This window comes from Chiloscyllium punctatum, chromosome 36 (assembly GCF_047496795.1).
Source record: "Chiloscyllium punctatum isolate Juve2018m chromosome 36, sChiPun1.3, whole genome shotgun sequence".
NCBI lineage: Eukaryota > Metazoa > Chordata > Chondrichthyes > Orectolobiformes > Hemiscylliidae > Chiloscyllium > Chiloscyllium punctatum.
This window is the reverse complement of record NC_092774.1, coordinates 28251465-28278033: the sequence shown is the minus strand read 5'-3', so window position 1 is coordinate 28278033 and position 26569 is coordinate 28251465. Positions and strand designations below refer to the sequence as shown.

The following is a 26569-nucleotide window of genomic DNA, read 5'->3' as shown; positions in this document are numbered from 1 at the left end:
TACTCCGGGGCCGTCGCCCTTCCAGCCTTTCAGTGTTTTGCCTGTTCCCGAGTTCTCTCGTTGGCTCGCAGGGGAGAAGGGGTTTGAATTCATGATGTGCAGGAACGACAATTCTTTCATTGTCTCAGATCAGTTCATGTGCCAAGAACATCAGAGTCAACCTCCCGGCCTCGTCAACAAGGGGACGGTGTCTGGACTGTCTCTGCTCAATCGGACCGGTCATCTTTCATTCTCCTCGAAATCCGCTTCGCAAAGTGTTTCTAAAGGTTCACAAAGCTGGAGACTGGGATTTCTGTGTTGCTTCATGAACATTTGAACATTTTTCCATTTCCTAACTGACAATATTTTGCCAAAATCTCTTCCAATTGTACGCCTTGCCTCATGTCCAGGGATGAGGAATTTCCATTTTGGGGAGACATTCCCAAGATGGAGAATGTTCGCTTTGGAGCAAAGAAGGAAAACTGGAGATTTCCTGGGGCTGTTGGTCACGATGGAGGAAGAAGCGGTGGGAATGGGCAGTTTAATGATCAGAAGAACCAATTGCCACTGACCAGAGTCAGTTACCAGAGGACAGGGATTGAAGTTCTTGAATGAAAAGCAGCACTTGTGCCTAATAAACACAGAGAATACTGCAGAAAGCCAACGGGTCGAGCAGCATCTGTGGAAAGGGAAACAGAGCTGACGTTGTGAGTCTGGTACGTTGTTTGTTCAGAACCCGAGTTTCCTGCATGGCAATCAATTCCCAGACATGAGAAAACGGGTCTTTATTGAGACGGGTTTTGTGAAGTTTGAGCGATAATGCAACCAACAGGAAGTCATTTAAAATCGCCAGCGAAGAAATCATAGCCAGCAGGTTACCACCCTGGGCGGGGAGCCCCAAAGGATCTCTACGCCAACACCTTAAGTGTTCGGCCACAACTACACGCCCAAAGTTGTGGTCTAAACTTTCTCATGGAATAGTTCTAACAGGAAAGGTGAGTATTGGGATTGTCCTGTCCGCGCCATAGCCCCAACGGTTCCTGTTGCCCTGGATTTGATCAGGACAGAGGAGGCTGATGGGAGATCGAATTGAACTACACACATTGATGAGAGATAGAGCGGCTGGGAAGGATCCATTCCCATGCGTAGAGAGATTAATAATCAGGGCCGAAAATAAGGAGCCACTTCAAGAAATTTGGGGTTCATTCAGCAAAGCTAATGTATGACTGTTCACAGAAAATTGTGATGAAAGTCTCTCGAGTTATTTTGATGAGAAGTGTTGATGATGCTAATACAATCGATAGGATGAACGTAGATTGGTAAATGTATTTGGTGACAGTTCTGTTCTAGCCCTGTGAGCGAAACCTGGATCTGAAGGAGTAGAAGGGACATTAACAACATCGATCTGAAATTGGACACGTGACAAGGAACAGAGCCATCATGAACAGTTGGCTTTTGAACTGGAGAAGGTTTCTCGTGAAATTCGCTTGAGGCTTGAGGTATGCAAGGTCAAGATAATTTAGGTAAAACACGGAAACGCTATCCTCATTAGCAGACAGTGAAAGGATTACAAGACACAAATTAAACATTTTCGACAAGTGATACAGGGGACTGGGAAGATAAGTATTATAAACTGTGAACAGCAAAGTTCTGGAGCACAACACATACATTCAAAGACCGAAAACATCCAGGTCCTGATTAATCAGATTGCATTGTAGTGCATGTTTGCAAAACATCCACTTGCAATGTCCTACAAAAGAGTGACAAAACCCATCCCTGTCAGCCCAGGATAGAAAATCCGAAGGGATGAACGTTTGCTGATTTTCTGAAGATTCACAGAGCTTGGACTGGGTTTTGGTGATTGTTTCTTTTCCACTCCCAGGAGCCGCAGTGTTTGAGGCGTTGAGTTGGGGAGAATAAAATGTGCCCGTGAGCAGCATGTGGGGCTATTTCAGCTTCCCCTCATATGACTGCGCTGTGAGTTGACTCAGATGTTCTCAGGGACATTTACTGACGCGAGACAGTGAAAGGATTCTCATTCCCGCAGATCGGGAATTCAAACCGTATGCCGGCTACAGGACAATGAGAAAGATTAATTGGGGTGTGTGAAGAAGCTGTGAGCTGCATTTCAAACAGGGAGGTGGAGTCAGATGCATCATCCATTGGCCCCGGCCCTGTGCGTATCTCACGCCACCATGCTGCAGAGTTCTGACGTTAGCACGGACATGCGCAGCAATGGGTTCATTCACAAGGCGAACAACCAAAGATAATCACCGTCACTGATTCCCTTCCACAGGCCCAACTTGGTGAAGCAGTATCTTTCACTGGCAAAGGAAACACCCTTGTCCTCAGGTGCCTGCTTCATTTCGATCACGATTTCAAGCACCTCACTGTTCTAGTCTCATTTCCAAACACTTTTCTCATAGCCTCAAAAGAAGCTCTGCGGGTATCTGCTTGTTCCACCCGAACAGGCAGTGGGTTGCAGATTCCCACCAGTCCCAATTTGAGTGAAATATTTTTCCCCCTCCACTGATTTGAATCTTAAAGAAGAAGCCGGGGAGCAAGCTCCCTTTCTTTTCGACGACATTTCTCATTTTGTACTCGGCAGGGTTCACACCTGCGAGGGGAAACCGCAATGGATTTCATGTACATCGCATTAACCACTCGGCCCACGAATACAGAACCACACTGACAGCTTGACTTCCCAGGCCTGTCTGCCTATGGAGCTGAGAAAGAGTGAATCATCGCAGAGTTTGTTTGAATCCAATCACTTCACAGTGATTCGAAAGGGTTAAATATCGGCACATGGTGTTTGCAGATATTTCGGTGTTTCACCCCAAAAGATGAAATGAACTTTCAGTTAGAAATTGCAGGAGGAACTCAGCAGGTCAGGCAACATCTGTGGAAAGAGAATCAGAGGCAACATTTCAAAATTGTGTTTTCACCGACAGGTACTGTCAAACCTGCCTAGTTTCTCTTTTGGTCTCGTCTTCTCAGCAAACGCAGTCCCTTCCGTTAGACATCAATTCAATTCAGAAACCCCTTTGTGGAGAAGATTTCCGTTGGGGGAAAATTTTCCTGACGCCATTATAAGCGCACAGCTTCGAAGCCAAAGAAGGGCAGCGAACACACCGCCCCTGGGTGGGCTCGAACCACCAACCTTTCGGTTAACAGCCGAACGCGCTGACCAATTGCGCCACAGAGACAGGCGCTGACTTGGGCTGCACCATCGCCTGGTGATTTTATAATTCAGCCTCCCCGCCGAGAATTACAATTGTCGTCTATCAGTTTTACTTTTCCATAATCAAGCCTGGGAGATCTCTTGTGGAGATACCGGGGACAGTCTGCAGACACATCCATGTCACGAGGAACTAGCTTTCTTACTCCGGGGCCGTCGCCCTTCCAGCCTTTCAGTGTTTTGCCTGTTCCCGAGTTCTCTCGTTGGCTCGCAGGGGAGAAGGGGATTGAATTCATGATGTGCAGGAACGACAATTCTTTCATTGTCTCAGATCAGTTCATGTGCCAAGAACATCAGAGTCAACCTCCCGGCCTCGTCAACAAGGGGACGGTGTCTGGACTGTCTCTGCTCAATCGGACCGGTCATCTTTCATTCTCCTCGAAATCCGCTTCGCAAAGTGTTTCTAAAGGTTCACAAAGCTGGAGACTGGGATTTCTGTGTTGCTTCATGAACATTTGAACATTTTTCCATTTCCTAACTGACAATATTTTGCCAAAATCTCTTCCAATTGTACGCCTTGCCTCATGTCCAGGGATGAGGAATTTCCATTTTGGGGAGACATTCCCAAGATGGAGAATGTTCGCTTTGGAGCAAAGAAGGAAAACTGGAGATTTCCTGGGGCTGTTGGTCACGATGGAGGAAGAAGCGGTGGGAATGGGCAGTTTAATGATCAGAAGAACCAATTGCCACTGACCAGAGTCAGTTACCAGAGGACAGGGATTGAAGTTCTTGAATGAAAAGCAGCACTTGTGCCTAATAAACACAGAGAATACTGCAGAAAGCCAACGGGTCGAGCAGCATCTGTGGAAAGGGAAACAGAGCTGACGTTGTGAGTCTGGTACGTTGTTTGTTCAGAACCCGAGTTTCCTGCATGGCAATCAATTCCCAGACATGAGAAAACGGGTCTTTATTGAGACGGGTTTTGTGAAGTTTGAGCGATAATGCAACCAACAGGAAGTCATTTAAAATCGCCAGCGAAGAAATCATAGCCAGCAGGTTACCACCCTGGGCGGGGAGCCCCAAAGGATCTCTACGCCAACACCTTAAGTGTTCGGCCACAACTACACGCCCAAAGTTGTGGTCTAAACTTTCTCATGGAATAGTTCTAACAGGAAAGGTGAGTATTGGGATTGTCCTGTCCGCGCCATAGCCCCAACGGTTCCTGTTGCCCTGGATTTGATCAGGACAGAGGAGGCTGATGGGAGATCGAATTGAACTACACACATTGATGAGAGATAGAGCGGCTGGGAAGGATCCATTCCCATGCGTAGAGAGATTAATAATCAGGGCCGAAAATAAGGAGCCACTTCAAGAAATTTGGGGTTCATTCAGCAAAGCTAATGTATGACTGTTCACAGAAAATTGTGATGAAAGTCTCTCGAGTTATTTTGATGAGAAGTGTTGATGATGCTAATACAATCGATAGGATGAACGTAGATTGGTAAATGTATTTGGTGACAGTTCTGTTCTAGCCCTGTGAGCGAAACCTGGATCTGAAGGAGTAGAAGGGACATTAACAACATCGATCTGAAATTGGACACGTGACAAGGAACAGAGCCATCATGAACAGTTGGCTTTTGAACTGGAGAAGGTTTCTCGTGAAATTCGCTTGAGGCTTGAGGTATGCAAGGTCAAGATAATTTAGGTAAAACACGGAAACGCTATCCTCATTAGCAGACAGTGAAAGGATTACAAGACACAAATTAAACATTTTCGACAAGTGATACAGGGGACTGGGAAGATAAGTATTATAAACTGTGAACAGCAAAGTTCTGGAGCACAACACATACATTCAAAGACCGAAAACATCCAGGTCCTGATTAATCAGATTGCATTGTAGTGCATGTTTGCAAAACATCCACTTGCAATGTCCTACAAAAGAGTGACAAAACCCATCCCTGTCAGCCCAGGATAGAAAATCCGAAGGGATGAACGTTTGCTGATTTTCTGAAGATTCACAGAGCTTGGACTGGGTTTTGGTGATTGTTTCTTTTCCACTCCCAGGAGCCGCAGTGTTTGAGGCGTTGAGTTGGGGAGAATAAAATGTGCCCGTGAGCAGCATGTGGGGCTATTTCAGCTTCCCCTCATATGACTGCGCTGTGAGTTGACTCAGATGTTCTCAGGGACATTTACTGACGCGAGACAGTGAAAGGATTCTCATTCCCGCAGATCGGGAATTCAAACCGTATGCCGGCTACAGGACAATGAGAAAGATTAATTGGGGTGTGTGAAGAAGCTGTGAGCTGCATTTCAAACAGGGAGGTGGAGTCAGATGCATCATCCATTGGCCCCGGCCCTGTGCGTATCTCACGCCACCATGCTGCAGAGTTCTGACGTTAGCACGGACATGCGCAGCAATGGGTTCATTCACAAGGCGAACAACCAAAGATAATCACCGTCACTGATTCCCTTCCACAGGCCCAACTTGGTGAAGCAGTATCTTTCACTGGCAAAGGAAACACCCTTGTCCTCAGGTGCCTGCTTCATTTCGATCACGATTTCAAGCACCTCACTGTTCTAGTCTCATTTCCAAACACTTTGCTCATAGCCTCAAAAGAAGCTCTGCGGGTATCTGCTTGTTCCACCCGAACAGGCAGTGGGTTGCAGATTCCCACCAGTCCCAATTTGAGTGAAATATTTTTCCCCCTCCACTGATTTGAATCTTAAAGAAGAAGCCGGGGAGCAAGCTCCCTTTCTTTTCGACGACATTTCTCATTTTGTACTCGGCAGGGTTCACACCTGCGAGGGGAAACCGCAATGGATTTCATGTACATCGCATTAACCACTCGGCCCACGAATACAGAACCACACTGACAGCTTGACTTCCCAGGCCTGTCTGCCTATGGAGCTGAGAAAGAGTGAATCATCGCAGAGTTTGTTTGAATCCAATCACTTCACAGTGATTCGAAAGGGTTAAATATCGGCACATGGTGTTTGCAGATATTTCGGTGTTTCACCCCAAAAGATGAAATGAACTTTCAGTTAGAAATTGCAGGAGGAACTCAGCAGGTCAGGCAACATCTGTGGAAAGAGAATCAGAGGCAACATTTCAAAATTGTGTTTTCACCGACAGGTACTGTCAAACCTGCCTAGTTTCTCTTTTGGTCTCGTCTTCTCAGCAAACGCAGTCCCTTCCGTTAGACATCAATTCAATTCAGAAACCCCTTTGTGGAGAAGATTTCCGTTGGGGGAAAATTTTCCTGACGCCATTAAAAGCGCACAGCTTCGAAGCCAAAGAAGGGCAGCGAACACACCGCCCCTGGGTGGGCTCGAACCACCAACCTTTCGGTTAACAGCCGAACGCGCTGACCAATTGCGCCACAGAGACAGGCGCTGACTTGGGCTGCACCATCGCCTGGTGATTTTATACTTCAGCCTCCCCGCCGAGAATTACAATTGTCGTCTATCAGTTTTACTTTTCCATAATCAAGCCTGGGAGATCTCTTGTGGAGATACCGGGGACAGTCTGCAGACACATCCATGTCACGAGGAACTAGCTTTCTTACTCCGGGGCCGTCGCCCTTCCAGCCTTTCAGTGTTTTGCCTGTTCCCGAGTTCTCTCGTTGGCTCGCAGGGGAGAAGGGGTTTGAATTCATGATGTGCAGGAACGACAATTCTTTCATTGTCTCAGATCAGTTCATGTGCCAAGAACATCAGAGTCAACCTCCCGGCCTCGTCAACAAGGGGACGGTGTCTGGACTGTCTCTGCTCAATCGGACCGGTCATCTTTCATTCTCCTCGAAATCCGCTTCGCAAAGTGTTTCTAAAGGTTCACAAAGCTGGAGACTGGGATTTCTGTGTTGCTTCATGAACATTTGAACATTTTTCCATTTCCTAACTGACAATATTTTGCCAAAATCTCTTCCAATTGTACGCCTTGCCTCATGTCCAGGGATGAGGAATTTCCATTTTGGGGAGACATTCCCAAGATGGAGAATGTTCGCTTTGGAGCAAAGAAGGAAAACTGGAGATTTCCTGGGGCTGTTGGTCACGATGGAGGAAGAAGCGGTGGGAATGGGCAGTTTAATGATCAGAAGAACCAATTGCCACTGACCAGAGTCAGTTACCAGAGGACAGGGATTGAAGTTCTTGAATGAAAAGCAGCACTTGTGCCTAATAAACACAGAGAATACTGCAGAAAGCCAACGGGTCGAGCAGCATCTGTGGAAAGGGAAACAGAGCTGACGTTGTGAGTCTGGTACGTTGTTTGTTCAGAACCCGAGTTTCCTGCATGGCAATCAATTCCCAGACATGAGAAAACGGGTCTTTATTGAGACGGGTTTTGTGAAGTTTGAGCGATAATGCAACCAACAGGAAGTCATTTAAAATCGCCAGCGAAGAAATCATAGCCAGCAGGTTACCACCCTGGGCGGGGAGCCCCAAAGGATCTCTACGCCAACACCTTAAGTGTTCGGCCACAACTACACGCCCAAAGTTGTGGTCTAAACTTTCTCATGGAATAGTTCTAACAGGAAAGGTGAGTATTGGGATTGTCCTGTCCGCGCCATAGCCCCAACGGTTCCTGTTGCCCTGGATTTGATCAGGACAGAGGAGGCTGATGGGAGATCGAATTGAACTACACACATTGATGAGAGATAGAGCGGCTGGGAAGGATCCATTCCCATGCGTAGAGAGATTAATAATCAGGGCCGAAAATAAGGAGCCACTTCAAGAAATTTGGGGTTCATTCAGCAAAGCTAATGTATGACTGTTCACAGAAAATTGTGATGAAAGTCTCTCGAGTTATTTTGATGAGAAGTGTTGATGATGCTAATACAATCGATAGGATGAACGTAGATTGGTAAATGTATTTGGTGACAGTTCTGTTCTAGCCCTGTGAGCGAAACCTGGATCTGAAGGAGTAGAAGGGACATTAACAACATCGATCTGAAATTGGACACGTGACAAGGAACAGAGCCATCATGAACAGTTGGCTTTTGAACTGGAGAAGGTTTCTCGTGAAATTCGCTTGAGGCTTGAGGTATGCAAGGTCAAGATAATTTAGGTAAAACACGGAAACGCTATCCTCATTAGCAGACAGTGAAAGGATTACAAGACACAAATTAAACATTTTCGACAAGTGATACAGGGGACTGGGAAGATAAGTATTATAAACTGTGAACAGCAAAGTTCTGGAGCACAACACATACATTCAAAGACCGAAAACATCCAGGTCCTGATTAATCAGATTGCATTGTAGTGCATGTTTGCAAAACATCCACTTGCAATGTCCTACAAAAGAGTGACAAAACCCATCCCTGTCAGCCCAGGATAGAAAATCCGAAGGGATGAACGTTTGCTGATTTTCTGAAGATTCACAGAGCTTGGACTGGGTTTTGGTGATTGTTTCTTTTCCACTCCCAGGAGCCGCAGTGTTTGAGGCGTTGAGTTGGGGAGAATAAAATGTGCCCGTGAGCAGCATGTGGGGCTATTTCAGCTTCCCCTCATATGACTGCGCTGTGAGTTGACTCAGATGTTCTCAGGGACATTTACTGACGCGAGACAGTGAAAGGATTCTCATTCCCGCAGATCGGGAATTCAAACCGTATGCCGGCTACAGGACAATGAGAAAGATTAATTGGGGTGTGTGAAGAAGCTGTGAGCTGCATTTCAAACAGGGAGGTGGAGTCAGATGCATCATCCATTGGCCCCGGCCCTGTGCGTATCTCACGCCACCATGCTGCAGAGTTCTGACGTTAGCACGGACATGCGCAGCAATGGGTTCATTCACAAGGCGAACAACCAAAGATAATCACCGTCACTGATTCCCTTCCACAGGCCCAACTTGGTGAAGCAGTATCTTTCACTGGCAAAGGAAACACCCTTGTCCTCAGGTGCCTGCTTCATTTCGATCACGATTTCAAGCACCTCACTGTTCTAGTCTCATTTCCAAACACTTTGCTCATAGCCTCAAAAGAAGCTCTGCGGGTATCTGCTTGTTCCACCCGAACAGGCAGTGGGTTGCAGATTCCCACCAGTCCCAATTTGAGTGAAATATTTTTCCCCCTCCACTGATTTGAATCTTAAAGAAGAAGCCGGGGAGCAAGCTCCCTTTCTTTTCGACGACATTTCTCATTTTGTACTCGGCAGGGTTCACACCTGCGAGGGGAAACCGCAATGGATTTCATGTACATCGCATTAACCACTCGGCCCACGAATACAGAACCACACTGACAGCTTGACTTCCCAGGCCTGTCTGCCTATGGAGCTGAGAAAGAGTGAATCATCGCAGAGTTTGTTTGAATCCAATCACTTCACAGTGATTCGAAAGGGTTAAATATCGGCACATGGTGTTTGCAGATATTTCTGTGTTTCACCCCAAAAGATGAAATGAACTTTCAGTTAGAAATTGCAGGAGGAACTCAGCAGGTCAGGCAACATCTGTGGAAAGAGAATCAGAGGCAACATTTCAAAATTGTGTTTTCACCGACAGGTACTGTCAAACCTGCCTAGTTTCTCTTTTGGTCTCGTCTTCTCAGCAAACGCAGTCCCTTCCGTTAGACATCAATTCAATTCAGAAACCCCTTTGTGGAGAAGATTTCCGTTGGGGGAAAATTTTCCTGACGCCATTAAAAGCGCACAGCTTCGAAGCCAAAGAAGGGCAGCGAACACACCGCCCCTGGGTGGGCTCGAACCACCAACCTTTCGGTTAACAGCCGAACGCGCTGACCAATTGCGCCACAGAGACAGGCGCTGACTTGGGCTGCACCATCGCCTGGTGATTTTATACTTCAGCCTCCCCGCCGAGAATTACAATTGTCGTCTATCAGTTTTACTTTACCATAATCAAGCCTGGGAGATCTCTTGTGGAGATACCGGGGACAGTCTGCAGACACATCCATGTCACGAGGAACTAGCTTTCTTACTCCGGGGCCGTCGCCCTTCCAGCCTTTCAGTGTTTTGCCTGTTCCCGAGTTCTCTCGTTGGCTCGCAGGGGAGAAGGGGTTTGAATTCATGATGTGCAGGAACGACAATTCTTTCATTGTCTCAGATCAGTTCATGTGCCAAGAACATCAGAGTCAACCTCCCGGCCTCGTCAACAAGGGGACGGTGTCTGGACTGTCTCTGCTCAATCGGACCGGTCATCTTTCATTCTCCTCGAAATCCGCTTCGCAAAGTGTTTCTAAAGGTTCACAAAGCTGGAGACTGGGATTTCTGTGTTGCTTCATGAACATTTGAACATTTTTCCATTTCCTAACTGACAATATTTTGCCAAAATCTCTTCCAATTGTACGCCTTGCCTCATGTCCAGGGATGAGGAATTTCCATTTTGGGGAGACATTCCCAAGATGGAGAATGTTCGCTTTGGAGCAAAGAAGGAAAACTGGAGATTTCCTGGGGCTGTTGGTCACGATGGAGGAAGAAGCGGTGGGAATGGGCAGTTTAATGATCAGAAGAACCAATTGCCACTGACCAGAGTCAGTTACCAGAGGACAGGGATTGAAGTTCTTGAATGAAAAGCAGCACTTGTGCCTAATAAACACAGAGAATACTGCAGAAAGCCAACGGGTCGAGCAGCATCTGTGGAAAGGGAAACAGAGCTGACGTTGTGAGTCTGGTACGTTGTTTGTTCAGAACCCGAGTTTCCTGCATGGCAATCAATTCCCAGACATGAGAAAACGGGTCTTTATTGAGACGGGTTTTGTGAAGTTTGAGCGATAATGCAACCAACAGGAAGTCATTTAAAATCGCCAGCGAAGAAATCATAGCCAGCAGGTTACCACCCTGGGCGGGGAGCCCCAAAGGATCTCTACGCCAACACCTTAAGTGTTCGGCCACAACTACACGCCCAAAGTTGTGGTCTAAACTTTCTCATGGAATAGTTCTAACAGGAAAGGTGAGTATTGGCATTGTCCTGTCCGCGCCATAGCCCCAACGGTTCCTGTTGCCCTGGATTTGATCAGGACAGAGGAGGCTGATGGGAGATCGAATTGAACTACACACATTGATGAGAGATAGAGCGGCTGGGAAGGATCCATTCCCATGCGTAGAGAGATTAATAATCAGGGCCGAAAATAAGGAGCCACTTCAAGAAATTTGGGGTTCATTCAGCAAAGCTAATGTATGACTGTTCACAGAAAATTGTGATGAAAGTCTCTCGAGTTATTTTGATGAGAAGTGTTGATGATGCTAATACAATCGATAGGATGAACGTAGATTGGTAAATGTATTTGGTGACAGTTCTGTTCTAGCCCTGTGAGCGAAACCTGGATCTGAAGGAGTAGAAGGGACATTAACAACATCGATCTGAAATTGGACACGTGACAAGGAACAGAGCCATCATGAACAGTTGGCTTTTGAACTGGAGAAGGTTTCTCGTGAAATTCGCTTGAGGCTTGAGGTATGCAAGGTCAAGATAATTTAGGTAAAACACGGAAACGCTATCCTCATTAGCAGACAGTGAAAGGATTACAAGACACAAATTAAACATTTTCGACAAGTGATACAGGGGACTGGGAAGATAAGTATTATAAACTGTGAACAGCAAAGTTCTGGAGCACAACACATACATTCAAAGACCGAAAACATCCAGGTCCTGATTAATCAGATTGCATTGTAGTGCATGTTTGCAAAACATCCACTTGCAATGTCCTACAAAAGAGTGACAAAACCCATCCCTGTCAGCCCAGGATAGAAAATCCGAAGGGATGAACGTTTGCTGATTTTCTGAAGATTCACAGAGCTTGGACTGGGTTTTGGTGATTGTTTCTTTTCCACTCCCAGGAGCCGCAGTGTTTGAGGCGTTGAGTTGGGGAGAATAAAATGTGCCCGTGAGCAGCATGTGGGGCTATTTCAGCTTCCCCTCATATGACTGCGCTGTGAGTTGACTCAGATGTTCTCAGGGACATTTACTGACGCGAGACAGTGAAAGGATTCTCATTCCCGCAGATCGGGAATTCAAACCGTATGCCGGCTACAGGACAATGAGAAAGATTAATTGGGGTGTGTGAAGAAGCTGTGAGCTGCATTTCAAACAGGGAGGTGGAGTCAGATGCATCATCCATTGGCCCCGCCCTGTGCGTATCTCACGCCACCATGCTGCAGAGTTCTGACGTTAGCACGGACATGCGCAGCAATGGGTTCATTCACAAGGCGAACAACCAAAGATAATCACCGTCACTGATTCCCTTCCACAGGCCCAACTTGGTGAAGCAGTATCTTTCACTGGCAAAGGAAACACCCTTGTCCTCAGGTGCCTGCTTCATTTCGATCACGATTTCAAGCACCTCACTGTTCTAGTCTCATTTCCAAACACTTTGCTCATAGCCTCAAAAGAAGCTCTGCGGGTATCTGCTTGTTCCACCCGAACAGGCAGTGGGTTGCAGATTCCCACCAGTCCCAATTTGAGTGAAATATTTTTCCCCCTCCACTGATTTGAATCTTAAAGAAGAAGCCGGGGAGCAAGCTCCCTTTCTTTTCGACGACATTTCTCATTTTGTACTCGGCAGGGTTCACACCTGCGAGGGGAAACCGCAATGGATTTCATGTACATCGCATTAACCACTCGGCCAACGAATACAGAACCACACTGACAGCTTGACTTCCCAGGCCTGTCTGCCTATGGAGCTGAGAAAGAGTGAATCATCGCAGAGTTTGTTTGAATCCAATCACTTCACAGTGATTCGAAAGGGTTAAATATCGGCACATGGTGTTTGCAGATATTTCTGTGTTTCACCCCAAAAGATGAAATGAACTTTCAGTTAGAAATTGCAGGAGGAACTCAGCAGGTCAGGCAACATCTGTGGAAAGAGAATCAGAGGCAACATTTCAAAATTGTGTTTTCACCGACAGGTACTGTCAAACCTGCCTAGTTTCTCTTTTGGTCTCGTCTTCTCAGCAAACGCAGTCCCTTCCGTTAGACACCAATTCAATTCAGAAACCCCTTTGTGGAGAAGATTTCCGTTGGGGGAAAATTTTCCTGACGCCATTAAAAGCGCACAGCTTCGAAGCCAAAGACGGGCGGCGAACACACCGCCCCTGGGTGGGCTCGAACCACCAACCTCTCGGTTAACAGCCGAACGCGCTGACCAATTGCGCCACAGAGACAGGCGCTGACTTGGGCTGCACCATCGCCTGGTGATTTTATAATTCAGCCTCCCCGCCGAGAATTACAATTGTCGTCTATCAGTTTTACTTTTCCATAATCAAGCCTGGGAGATCTCTTGTGGAGATACCGGGGACAGTCTGCAGACACATCCATGTCACGAGGAACTAGCTTTCTTACTCCGGGGCCGTCGCCCTTCCAGCCTTTCAGTGTTTTGCCTGTTCCCGAGTTCTCTCGTTGGCTCGCAGGGGAGAAGGGGTTTGAATTCATGATGTGCAGGAACGACAATTCTTTCATTGTCTCAGATCAGTTCATGTGCCAAGAACATCAGAGTCAACCTCCCGGCCTCGTCAACAAGGGGACGGTGTCTGGACTGTCTCTGCTCAATCGGACCGGTCATCTTTCATTCTCCTCGAAATCCGCTTCGCAAAGTGTTTCTAAAGGTTCACAAAGCTGGAGACTGGGATTTCTGTGTTGCTTCATGAACATTTGAACATTTTTCCATTTCCTAACTGACAATATTTTGCCAAAATCTCTTCCAATTGTACGCCTTGCCTCATGTCCAGGGATGAGGAATTTCCATTTTGGGGAGACATTCCCAAGATGGAAAATGTTCGCTTTGGAGCAAAGAAGGAAAACTGGAGATTTCCTGGGGCTGTTGGTCACGATGGAGGAAGAAGCGGTGGGAATGGGCAGTTTAATGATCAGAAGAACCAATTGCCACTGACCAGAGTCAGTTACCAGAGGACAGGGATTGAAGTTCTTGAATGAAAAGCAGCACTTGTGCCTAATAAACACAGAGAATACTGCAGAAAGCCAACGGGTCGAGCAGCATCTGTGGAAAGGGAAACAGAGCTGACGTTGTGAGTCTGGTACGTTGTTTGTTCAGAACCCGAGTTTCCTGCATGGCAATCAATTCCCAGACATGAGAAAACGGGTCTTTATTGAGACGGGTTTTGTGAAGTTTGAGCGATAATGCAACCAACAGGAAGTCATTTAAAATCGCCAGCGAAGAAAGCATAGTCAGCAGGTTACCACCCTGGGCGGGGGAGCCCCAAAGGATCTCTATGCCAACACCTTAAGTGTTCGGCCACAACTACACGCCCAAAGTTGTGGTCTAAACTTTCTCATGGAATAGTTCTAACAGGAAAGGTGAGTATTTGGCTTGTCCTGTCCGCGCCATAGCCCCAACGTTTCCTGTTCCCCTGGATTTGATCAGGACAGAGGAGGCTGATGGGAGATCGAATTGAACTACACACATTGATGAGAGATAGAGCGGCTGGGAAGGATCCATTCCCATGCGTAGAGAGATTAATAATCAGGGCCGAAAATAAGGAGCCACTTCAAGAAATTTGGGGTTCATTCAGCAAAGCTAATGTAGAACTGTTCACAGAAAATTGTGATGAAAGTCTCTCGAGTTACTTTGATGAGAAGTGTTGATGATGCTAATACAATCGATAGGATGAACGTAGGTTGGTCAATGTATTTGGTGACAGTTCTGTTCTAGCCCTGTGAGCGAAACCTGGATCTGAAGGAGTAGAAGGGACATTAACAACATCGATCTGAAATTGGACACGTGACAAGAAACAGAGCCATCATTCACAGTTGGCTTTTGAACTGGACAAGGTTTCTCGTGAAATTAGCTTGAGGCTTGAGGTATGCAAGGTCAAGATAATTTAGGTAAAACACGGAAACGCTATCCTCATTAGCAGACAGTGAAAGGATTACAAGACACAAATTAAACATTTTCGACAAGTGATACAGGTGACTGGGAAGATAAGTATTATAAACTGGGAACAACAAAGTTCTGGAGCACAACACTTACATTCAAAGGCCGAAAACATCCAGGTCCTGATTAATCAGATTGCATTGTGGTGCTTTTCTGCAAAACATCCACTTGCAATGTCCAACAAAAGAGTGGCAAAACCCATCCCTGTCAGCCCAGGATAGAAAATCCGAAGGGATGAACGTTTGCTGATTTTCTGAAGATTCACAGAGCTTAGACTGGGTTTTGGTGATTGTTTCTTTTCCACTCCCAGGAGCCGCAGTGGTTGAGGCGTTGAGTTGGGGAGAATACAATGTGCCCGTGAGCAGCATATGGGGCTATTTCAGCTTCCCCTCATCTGACTGCGCTGTGAGTTGACTCAGATGTTCTCAGTGACATTTACTGACGCGAGACAGTGAAAGGATCCTCATTCCCGCAGATCGGGAATTCAAACCGTATGCCGGCTTCAGGACAATGAGAAGATTAATTGGGGTGTGTGAAGAAGCTGTGAGCTGCATTTCAAACAGGTAGGTGGAGTCAGATGCATCATCCATTGCGCCCTGGTCCTGTGCGTATCTCACGCCACCATGCTGCAGAGTTCTGACGTTAACACGGACATGCGCAGCAATGGGTTCATTCACAAGGTGAACAACCAAAGATAATCACCGTCACTGATTCCCTTCCACAGGCCCAACTTTGTGAAGCAGTATCTTTCACTGGCAAAGGAAACACCCTTGTCCACAGGTGCCTGCTTCATTTCGATCACGATTTCAAGCCCCTCACTCTTCTAGTCTCATTTCCAAACACTTTGCTCATAGCCTCAAAAGAAGCTCTGCTGGTGTCTGCTTGTTCCACCCGAACAGGCAGTGGGTTGCAGATTCCCACCATTCCTAATTTCAGTGAAATATTATTCCCTCTCCACTGATTTGAATCTTAAAGAAGAAGCCGGGGAGCAAACTCCCTTTCTTTTCGACGACATTTCTCATTTTGTACTCGGCAGTGTTCACACCTGCGTGGGGAACTCGCAATGGATTTCAAGTCCATCGCATTAACCACTCGGCCGACGAATACAGAACCACACTGACAGCTTGACTTCCCAGGTCTGTCTGCCTGTGGAGCTGAGAAAGAGTCAATCATCGCAGAGTTTGTTTGAATCCAATCACTTCACAGTGATTCGAAAGGGTTAAATATCTTCACATGGTTTTGCAGATAATTAGGTGTTTCACTCCAAAAGATGAAATGAACTTTCAGTTAGAAATTGCAGGAGGAACTCAGCAGGTCAGGCAACATCTGTGGAAAGAGAATCAGAGGCAACATTCCAGAATTCTGTTTTCTCTGACAGGTACCGTCAAAGCTGCCGAGTTTCTCTTTTGGTCTCGTCTTCTCAGCACACGCAGTCCCTTACGTTAGACATTAATTCAATTCAGAAACCCCTTTGTGGAGAAGATTTCCGTTTGGGGAACATTTTCCTGACCCCATTAAAAGCGCACAGCTTCGAAGCCAAAGAAGAGCAGCGAACACGCCGCCCCTGGGTGGGCTCGAAGCACCAACCTTTCGGGGAACAGCCGAACGCGCTGACCAATTGCGCCACAGAGACAGGCGCGGCCATCAGCGGCGCCATCGCGCAGTGATTTCATAATTCAGCCCCCCGCCTAGAATTACAATTGTCGTCTATCAGTTTTACTTTTCCATAATCAAGCCTGGGAGATCTATTGGGGAGATACCGGGGACAGTCTGCAGACACATCCATGTCACGAGGAACTAGCTTTCTTACTCCGGGGCCGTCGCCCTTCCAGCCTTTCAGCGTTTTGCCTGTTCCCGAGTTCTCTCATTGGCTCGGAGGCGAGAAGGAGTTTGAATTCCTGATGTGCAGTAACGACAATTCTTTCAATGTCACAGATCAGTTCATGTGCCGAGAACATCAGAGTCAACCTCCCGGCCTCTTCAACAAGGGGACGGTGTCTGGACTGTCTCTGCTCAATCGGACCGGTCATCTTTCATTCTCCTCTAAATCCGCTTCCCAAAGTGTTTCTAAAGGTTCACAAAGCTGGAGACTGGGATTTCTGTTTTGCTTCATGAACATTTGAACATTTTTCCATTGCCTAACTGACTATATTTTGCCAAAATTTCTTCCCAATTGTACGCCTTGCCTCATGTCCAGGGATGAGGAATTTCCATTTTGGCGAGACATTGCCAAGGTTGAGAATGTTTGCTTTGGAGCAAAGAAGGTTAACTGGAGATTTCCTGGGGCTGTTGGTCATGATGGGAGAAGAAGCGGTGGGAATGGGCAGATGAATGATCAGAAGAACCAATTGCCACTGACCAGAGTCAGTTACCAGAGGACAGGGATTGAAGTTCTTGAATGAAAAGCAGCACTTGTGCCTAATAAACAAAGAGAATACTACAGAAAGCCAACAGGTCGAGCAGCATCTGTGGAAAGGTAAACAGAGCTGACGTTGTGAGTCTGGTACGTTGTTTGTTCAGAACCCGAGTTTCCTGCATGGCAATCAATTCCCAGACATGAGAAAACGGGACTTTATTGAGACGGGTTTTGTGAAGTTTGAGCGATAATGCAACCAACAGGAAGTCATTTAAAATCGCCAGCGAAGAAAGCATAGTCAGCAGGTTACCACCCTGGGCGGGGGTGTCCCAAAGGATCTTTACACCAACACCTTAAGTGTTCGGCCACAACTACACGCCCAAAGTTGTGGTCTAAACTTTCTCATGGAATAGTTCTAACTGGAAAGGTGAGTATTGGGCTTGCCTGTCCGCGCCATAGCCCCAACGTTTCCTGTTCCCCTGGATTTGATCAGGACAGAGGAGGCTGATGGGAGATCGAATTGAACTACACACATTGATGAGAGATAGAGCGGCTGGGAAGGATCCATTCCCATGCGTAGAGAGATTAATAATCAGGACCGAAAATAAGGAGCCACTTCAAGAAATTTGGGGTTCATTCAGCAAAGCTAATGTATGACTGTTCACAGAAAATTGTGATGAAAGTCTCTCGAGTTATTTTGATGAGAAGTGTTGATGATGCTAATACAATCGATAGGATGAACGTAGATTGGTAAATGTATTTGGTGACAGTTCTGTTCTAGCCCTGTGAGCGAAACCTGGATCTGAAGGAGTAGAAGGGACATTAACAACATCGATCTGAAATTGGACACGTGACAAGAAACAGAGCCATCATTAATAGTTGGCTTTTGAACTGGACAAGGTTTCTCGTGAAATTAGCTTCAGGCTTGAGGTATGCAAGGTCAAGATAATTGAGGTAAAACACGGAAACGCTATCCTCATTAGCCGACTGTGAAAGGATTACAAGACACAAATTAAACACTTTCGAGAAGTGATAAAGGGGACTGGGAAGATAAGTATTATAAACTGGGAACAACAAAGTTCTGGAGCACAACACTTACATTCAAAGGCCGAAAACATCCAGGCCCTGATTAATCAGATTGCATTGCGGTGCTTTTCAGCAAAACATCCACTTGCAATGTCCTACAAAAGAGTGACAAAACCCATCCCTGTCAGCCCAGGATAGAAAATCCGAAGGGATGAACGCATGCTTATTTTCTGAAGATTCAAAGAGCTTAGACTGGGTTTTGGTGATTGTTTCTTTTCCACTCCCAGGAGCCGCAGTGGTTGAGGCGTTGAGTTGGGGAGAATAAAATGCGCCCGTGAGCAGCACGTGGGGCTACTTCAGCTTCCCCTCATCTGACTGCGCTGTGAGTTGACTCAGATGTTCTCAGGGACATTTACTGACGCGAGACAGTGAAAGGATTCTCATTCCCGCAGATCGGGAATTCAAACCGTATGCCGGCTTCAGGACAATGAGAAAGATTAATTGGGGTGTGTGAAGAAGCTGTGAGCTGCATTTCAAACAGGTAGGTGGAGTCAGATGCATCATCCATTGCACCCCGGTCCTGTGCGTATCTCACGCCACCATGCTGCAGAGTTCTGACGTTAACACGGACATGCGCAGCAATGGGTTCATTCACAAGGTGAACAACCAAAGATAATCACCGTCACTGATTCCCTTCCACAGGCCCAACTTTGTGAAGCAGTATCTTTCACTGGCAAATAAAACACCTTTGTCCACAGGTACCTGCTTCATTTCGATCCCGATTTCAAGCCCCTCACTCTTCTAGTCTCATTTCCAAACACTTTGCTCATAGCCTCAAAAGAAGCTCTGCGGGTATCTGCTTGTTCCACCCGAACAGGCAGTGGGTTGCAGATTCCCACCAGTCCCAATTTGAGTGAAATATTTTCCCCCTCAACTGATTTGAATCTTAAAGAAGAAGCCGGGGAGCAAGCTCCCTTTCTTTTCGACGACATTTCTCATTTTGTACTCGGCAGGGTTCACACCTGCGTGGGGAAACCGCAATGGATTTCAAGTCCTTCGCATTAACCACTCGGCCCACGAATCCAGAACCACACTGACAGCTTGACTTCCCAGGTCTGTTTGCCTGTGGAGCTGAGAAAGAGTGAATCATCGCAGAGTTTGTTTGAATCCAATCACTTCACTGTGATTCGAAAGGGTTAAATATCTGCACATGGTTTTCCAGATATTTAGGTGTTTCACCCCAAAAGATGAAATGAACTTTCAGTTAGAAATTGCAGGAGGAACTCAGCAGGTCAGGCAACATCTGTGGAAAGAGAATCAGAGGCAACATTTCAGAATTTTGATTTCTCCGACAGGTACTGTCAAACCTGCCGAGTTTCTCTTTGGGTCTCGTCTTCTCAGCATACGCAGTCCCTTACGTTAGACATTAATTCAATTCAGAAACCCCTTTGTGGAGAAGATTTCCGTTTGGGGAACATTTTCCTGACCCCATTAAAAACGCACAGCTTCGAAGCCAAAGAAGAGCAGCGAACACACCGCCCCTGGGTGGACTCGAACCACCAACCTTCCGGTCAACAGCCGAACGCGCTGACCAATTGCTCCACAGAAACAGGCGCTGCTACGGGCGGCGCTATCGCTTAGTGATTATATAATTCAGCCTCAACGCCAAGAATTACAATTGTCGTCTATCTGTTTTACTTTTCCATGATCAAGTCTGGGAGATGTGTTGTGGAGATACCGGGGGCTGTCTGCAGACACATCCATGTCACGAGGAACTAGCTTTCTTACTCCGGGGCCGTCGCCCTTCCAGCCTTTCAGCGTTTTGCCTGTTCCCGAGTTCTCTCATTGGATCGGAGGCGAGAAGGAGTTTGAATTCCTGATGTGCAGGAACGACAATTCTTTCAATGTCTCAGATCAGTTCATGTGCCGAGAACATCAGAGTCAACCTCCCGGCCTCTTCAACAAGGGGACGGTGTCTGGACTGTCTCTGCTCAATCGGACCAGTCATCTTTCATTCTCCTCTAAATCCGCTTCCCAAAGTGTTTCTAAAGGTTCACAAAGCTGGAGACTGGGATTTCTGTTTTGCTTCATGAACATTTGAACATTTTTCCATTTCCTAACTGACAATATTTTGCCAAAATCTCTTCCCAATTGTACGCCTTGCCTCATGTCCAGGGATGAGGAATTTCCATTTTGGGGAGACATTCCCAAGGTTGAGAATGTTCGCTTTGGAGTAAACAAGGATAACTGGAGATTTCCTGGGGCTGTTGGTAATGATGGGAGAAGAAGCGGTGGGAATGGGCAGATTAATGATCAGAAGAACCAATTGCCACTGACCAGAGTCAGTTACCAGAGGACAGGGATTGAAGTTCTTGAATGAAAAGCAGCACTTGTGCCTAATAAACACAGAGAATACTGCAGAAAGCCAACAGGTCGAGCAGCATCTGTGGAAAGGTAAACAGAGCTGACGTTGTGAGTCTGATACGTTGTTTGTTCAGAACCCGAGTTTCCTGCATGGCAATCAATTCCCAGACATGAGAAAACGGGTCTTTATTGAGACGGGTTTTGTGAAGTTTGAGCGATAATGCAACCAACAGGAAGTTATTTAAAATCGCCAGCGAAGAAAGCATAGCCAGCAGGTTACCACCCTGGGCGGGGGAGCCCCAAAGGATCTCTACGCCAACACCTTAAGTGTTCGGCCACAACTACACGCCCAAAGTTGAGGTCTAAACTTTCTCATGGAATAGTTCTAACAGGAAAGGTGAGTATTGGGCTTATCCTGTCCGCGCCATAGCCCCAACGTTTCCTGTTCCCCTGGATTTGTTCAGGACAGAGGAGGCTGATGGAAGATCGAATTGAACTACACACATTGATGAGAGATCGAGCGGGTGGGAAGGATCCATTCCCATGCGTAGAGAGATTAATAATCAGGGCCGAAAATAAGGAGCCACTTCAAGAAATATGGGGTTCATTCAGCAAAGCTAATGTATGACTGTTCACAGAAAATTGTGATGAAAGTCTCTCGAGTTATTTTGATGAGAAGTGTTGATGATGCTAATACAATCGATAGGATGAACGTAGATTGGTAAATGTATTTGGTGACAGTTCTGTTCTAGCCCTGTGAGCGAAACCTGGATCTGAAGGAGTATAAGGGACATTAACAACATCGATCTGAAATTGGACACGTGAGAAGAAGCGGTGGGATTGGGCAGATTAATGATCAGAAGAACCAAACAGTCTGACCTCTAGTCAACTTTCGACATTGGGCCAGTATATCATTGTGATGATATTTAGTTCACATCTTCAAAGATTTGAACACACCACCTATTCTTAGCCCTTAACAATTTCCTTTAACACCTATTCACCCTCCCAGACAGATCGCTGTCAACTCCGATGTCTGTCCAACCATTCTTGTCTCACTTTGGTCTCTATCCCTATCTACCATTTACTCCGCCGCCTTCCTTCCACCCTCCCATCTGCATAGTAACCGACATTTTCCTATTCATCACCAGCTCTGTGGAAGGGTCACCGGATTCTTCTTCACAGAAGCTGCCAGACCTGCTGAGCTTTTCCAGGAACTACTGTTTTTGTTTCTGAAATACAGCATCCGCAGTTTTTATTCAGAAAGAGTTGCAAATTTGTTGGAGAGACAGAGTGAGAGAGTGAGTGAGACAGAACAGCCATGAACCGTTGGCCTCCGTTCTCAATCATAACATAAAATCATTGCAGTACGATCACTTCCCTCAACCCCGCGTCGGGTGGGCTTGTGACGCAACGGGAGCGCGTCTCCCTGCTGCTTTCAAGATTGCGCGTTTAAATCCCATCAGGCTCAATGGGGCGCAATTTCTGCTGCTTTAAATCAAGAAGTTAGATCTAAAGCTGCTGGTGTGGAGGCTGTGTAAACATAACCTTTGGATAAATTGCCACCTTATGTTGGTCCAACTGTCAGTTCATTCAGAATCACAGAATGTGTCACAGCCCACCTTTGCTCTGCTGCTTCTCCAAATGAGCAATGTACCTTTATTCGTATCGTAATCTTGCCTTCTCCCTGTAAATCTCTGCATTGTTACTTTGAACATGACCACCCCGAAATCCCTTCTGTGTCCATTGAATCTGCCTCTCTGTCACTGTCAGGCAGCCTTTCCTGATCCCAACCACTCCCTCTGTGAAAACGTTCTACTTAATATCCGTTCTCCCCGTGTCTGCGTGGGTTTCCTCCGGGCGCTCCGGTTTCCTCCCACAGTCCAAAGATGTGCAGGTCAGGTGAATTGGCCATGCTAAATTGCCTGTCGTGTGAGGTAAGGGGTAAATGTAGGGGTATGGGTGGGTTGCGCTTTGGCGGGTCAGTCTGGACTTGATGGGCTGAAGGGCCTGTTTCCACATTGTAATGTAATGTAATCTAATCTTAATATCACTTTTCCTACTCTTCCCAATGACTTTTAGTCTCTGCCTATTCACTTTCGATCCTTTCAGGCGTGAGAGCATTTTCACCAAAGCGGGAATCATATGCCTAGACCACCATACCATACACGGTGGGCCCTCTCACCTCCCGAAGCAGCTGGGACTTGCTCACTGTGGAGTACATTCTACATTCCTCCAAGAATTGCATGCAGCGAGAGTTTCTACCACATCTGCTTCTCATTCTGTCTCCCAAGACACGGCCTATCTCCATTGGTGGATAATTACACCATTCTGTTTCTGAATTGTTCTCTCAGACCCGAGCGGACAGGTACAAGCATTATCCTCCTCAACAAAGGGAACAGAGAACAGGAGAGCACCACATGTGCGTCACCTCAACTTCCTATGTTGGGCCAGTATATCAGTGTGAGATATTTAGTTCGCATCTTCAAAGGCAAGACACAGAACATAGCACCAGTGTAGGGGAACGCTGCTGAAGGAAACATCGAGAGGAGAGTCGAGCCATCGACTCCAAGATTAGTTGTGAATTTCACTGTTTGTTAATCTTCCCAGATGCACTCCGATGTCCAGCGATACACGAATTCAAACAGCAAAGGCGGTAACTGTGCAGGTTCTCTCTCCCTCTCTCTGTCTCCTGCACTGTCCTCGCCATGTGCTTCCTTTGTCTGCTCTTCTCCCCATTAAAACAGCTGTTATTTTGTCTTTTTTTCCAAAAGTTCCAAAACAATGCAACAGCATATAAAACAGTAATTGCTGCTTCTGGAATTGGAGGAAATCGCCTCCAACACTTAAAATACCTCAAAAAAAAGGAGCAGCTCTTATAGCCAGAAATTCTTCCGATCCTCCAACTTGGATTACCCAGAATCCGGTTCCCCATGGGAGACTGATTAGCAAGGTTAGATCTCGCGGAATACAGGGAGAACTAGCCACTTGGATACAGAACTGGTTCAAAGGTAGAAGACAGAGGGTGGTGGTGGAGCGTTGTGTTCCAGACTGGAGGCCTGTGACCAGTGGAGTGCCACAAGGATCAGTGCTGGGCCCTCTACTTTTTGTCATTTACAGAAATGATTTGGATGCGAGCATAAGAGGTACAGTTAGTAAGTTTGCAGATGACACCAAAATTAGAGATGTAGTGGACAGCAAAGAGGGTTACCTCAGATTACAACAGGATCAGGACCAGATGGGCCAATGGGCTGAGGAGTGGCAGATGGAGTTTAATTCAGATAAATGCGCGGTGCTCCATTTTGGGGAAGCAAATCTCAGCAGGACTTATACACTTAATGGTAAGGTCCTAGGGAGTGTTGCTGAACAAAGAGACCTTGGAGTGCAGGTTCATAGCTCCTTGTAAGTGGAGTCACACGTAGATAGGATAGTGAAGAAGGCGTTTGGTATGCTTTCCTTTATTGGTCAGAGTACTGAGTACAGGAGTTGGGAGGTCATGTTGCGGCTGTACAGGCATTGGTTAGGCCACTGTTGGAATATTGTATGCAATTCTGGTCTCCTTCCTATCGGAAAGATGTTGTGAAACATGAAAGGGTTCAGAAAAGATTTACAATGATGTTGTCAGGGTTGGAGGATCTGAGCTACAGGGAGAGTCTGAACAGGCTGGGGCTGTTTTCCCTGGAGCGTCGGAGGCTGAGGGGTGACCTTATACATGTTTACAAAATTATGAAGGGCATAGATAGGATAAATAGACAAAGTATTTTCCCTGGGTTCGGGGAGTCCAAAACTAGAGGGCATAGGTTTAGGGTGAGAGGGGAATGACATAAAAGAGATCTAAGGGGTAACGTTTTCACGCAGGGGGTGGTACGTGTGTGGAATGAGCTGCCAGAGGATGTGGTGGAGGCTGGTACAATTGCAATCTTTAAGAGGCATTTGGATGGGTATGTGAATAGGAAAGGTTTGGAGGGATTTGTGTCGGGTGCTGGCAGGTGGGACTAGATTGAGTTGGGATATCTGGCCGGCTTGGACGGTTTGGACCGAAGGGTCTGTTACCATGCTGTACATCTCTATGACTCTATGACTTCTTGGTTATGGGCCCAGCACGCTCCCGCTATGCCAATCTGCTGTGCTGCATGGCAGTTTTTCCAGAGAAGTATTCAACTTTTCATCTGGACTGTGGCATGCACGTTCGAGATTGATGTCAAAAGATCTGCACTGCTGTCGGGTAATATGTTGTTGCACAGACATATCGATGTTGTGCAAACTTAACTTTGTCTAAATTCCCACATTCTGCTTTTCGAACTGTGATTTCGAAATTTAAGCAGAAGGAAGGGAAGTTTGCATCGAGACCGTTTAATATGGAGAAGTGTTCCCCATGTAAACTGATAATGGGTGGCCATCCCATGTTTCCCGATGCAGGGCTGCCTGACCCACAGGGAGGTTTCTTTGATAAACTGTCCCTTAGACTTCCAGCCGCATCGTGACGTCATTGCACACGAGAGTGGGAAGGCAGAATTGCGGGAGATGGATCGGACCCGGTTGAAACGAAGTGCAGACTGGGTGACTGCTTGACAGAGCATCCATATTGTGTTCGCCAGAAAGATGGATTGTTATTCCCAATCGGTGATAACAAGTCGACAACAATAACATCAGGCAGCACTTGCTTTGCAATATCGTGCTCATAGATCTCACTTCCAGTTGAGCAAAATCACTCAACTCCGGATCTCTTTATGTTCCTGGTGCAAACATGGGGCAAACAGCTGAATACTTCTCTGGAAAAGCTGCCATGCAGCATAGCAGAGTGGCATAGCGGGAGCGTGTTGGGCTCATAACCCAGCAGTCGATGGGTCGAAGCCAACCGCGATGCTCCTCTCGATGTTTCCTTCAGCAGCTTTCCCCTACACTGGTGCTATGTTCTGTATCTTGCCTTTTAAGATGCGAACTAAATGTCTCACACCGATATCCTGGCCCAACATAGGAAGTTGAGGTGACGCACATGTGGTGCTCTCCTGTTATCTGTTCCCTTTGTTGAGGAGGATAATGCTTGTCCCTGTCCGCTCGGGTGTGAGAGAACAATTTAGAAACAGAATTGTGTAATTATCTGCCAGTGTAGATCGCCCGGAGCCTGGGAGACAGAATGAGAAGCAGATGTTCTGGAAACTGTTGCATCCTTGCAATTATTGAAGGAATGTAGAATGTATTCCATAGTGACCAAGTCCCAGTTGCTTCGGGAGGTGAGAGGACCCACGATGTATGGTGGAGTGGTCCAGGCGTATGATTCCCGCTTTGGTGAAAATGCTTCCACGCCTGAAAGGATTGAAAGCGAATAGGCAGAGACTGAAAGTCAGTAGGAAAAGTGACATTAAGAAGAACGTTTTCGCAGAGGGAGTGGTTGGGATCAGGAAAGGCTGCCTGACAGTGACAGAGAGGCAGATTCAATCGACACAGAAGGGATTTCGGGGTGGTCATGGTCAAAGGAACAAAGCAGAGACTGACAGGGAGAAGGCAAGCTTACGGTACGAAAAAAGACACTAACTTGCTCATTGCAAAGAAGCAGCAGAGCCAGGGTGGGCTGCGGCACATTCTGTTATTCTAAGCTGAAACAGCAGGAATGGAGCTCCTATGTAGCACACTGAGGCTGACACCATTTGAACATTCAACTTTTTGGTTTGCAGTTAGACGCGCTCCCGTTGCGCCACAAGCCACAAGCCCTTACGACAATGATCGTACTACAATGATTTTACTTTATGATTAGAACGGAGGCCAACGGTTCATGGCTGTTCTGTCTCACTTACTCTCTCACTCTGTCTCTCAAACCAATTAGCAACTCTTTCT

General features: G+C 46.6%; 1 protein-coding gene and 4 non-coding genes across 5 annotated transcripts in view; all 5 read right to left on the bottom strand.

Moving 5' to 3' along the window:
- LOC140460302 (uncharacterized) overlaps window positions 1-26569 on the bottom strand; it is a 251439-nt gene that overhangs the window by 124430 nt on the left and 100440 nt on the right. The gene's annotated exons all lie outside the window — the stretch shown is intronic.
- On the bottom strand, window positions 3112-3185 carry trnan-guu (transfer RNA asparagine (anticodon GUU)). The gene has a single exon. It is a non-coding gene; the product is annotated as a tRNA-Asn (tRNA).
- trnan-guu (transfer RNA asparagine (anticodon GUU)) lies at window positions 6472-6545 on the bottom strand. Its single transcript has one exon. It is a non-coding gene; the product is annotated as a tRNA-Asn (tRNA).
- On the bottom strand, window positions 9832-9905 carry trnan-guu (transfer RNA asparagine (anticodon GUU)). The gene has a single exon. It is a non-coding gene; the product is annotated as a tRNA-Asn (tRNA).
- On the bottom strand, window positions 13191-13264 carry trnan-guu (transfer RNA asparagine (anticodon GUU)). Its single transcript has one exon. It is a non-coding gene; the product is annotated as a tRNA-Asn (tRNA).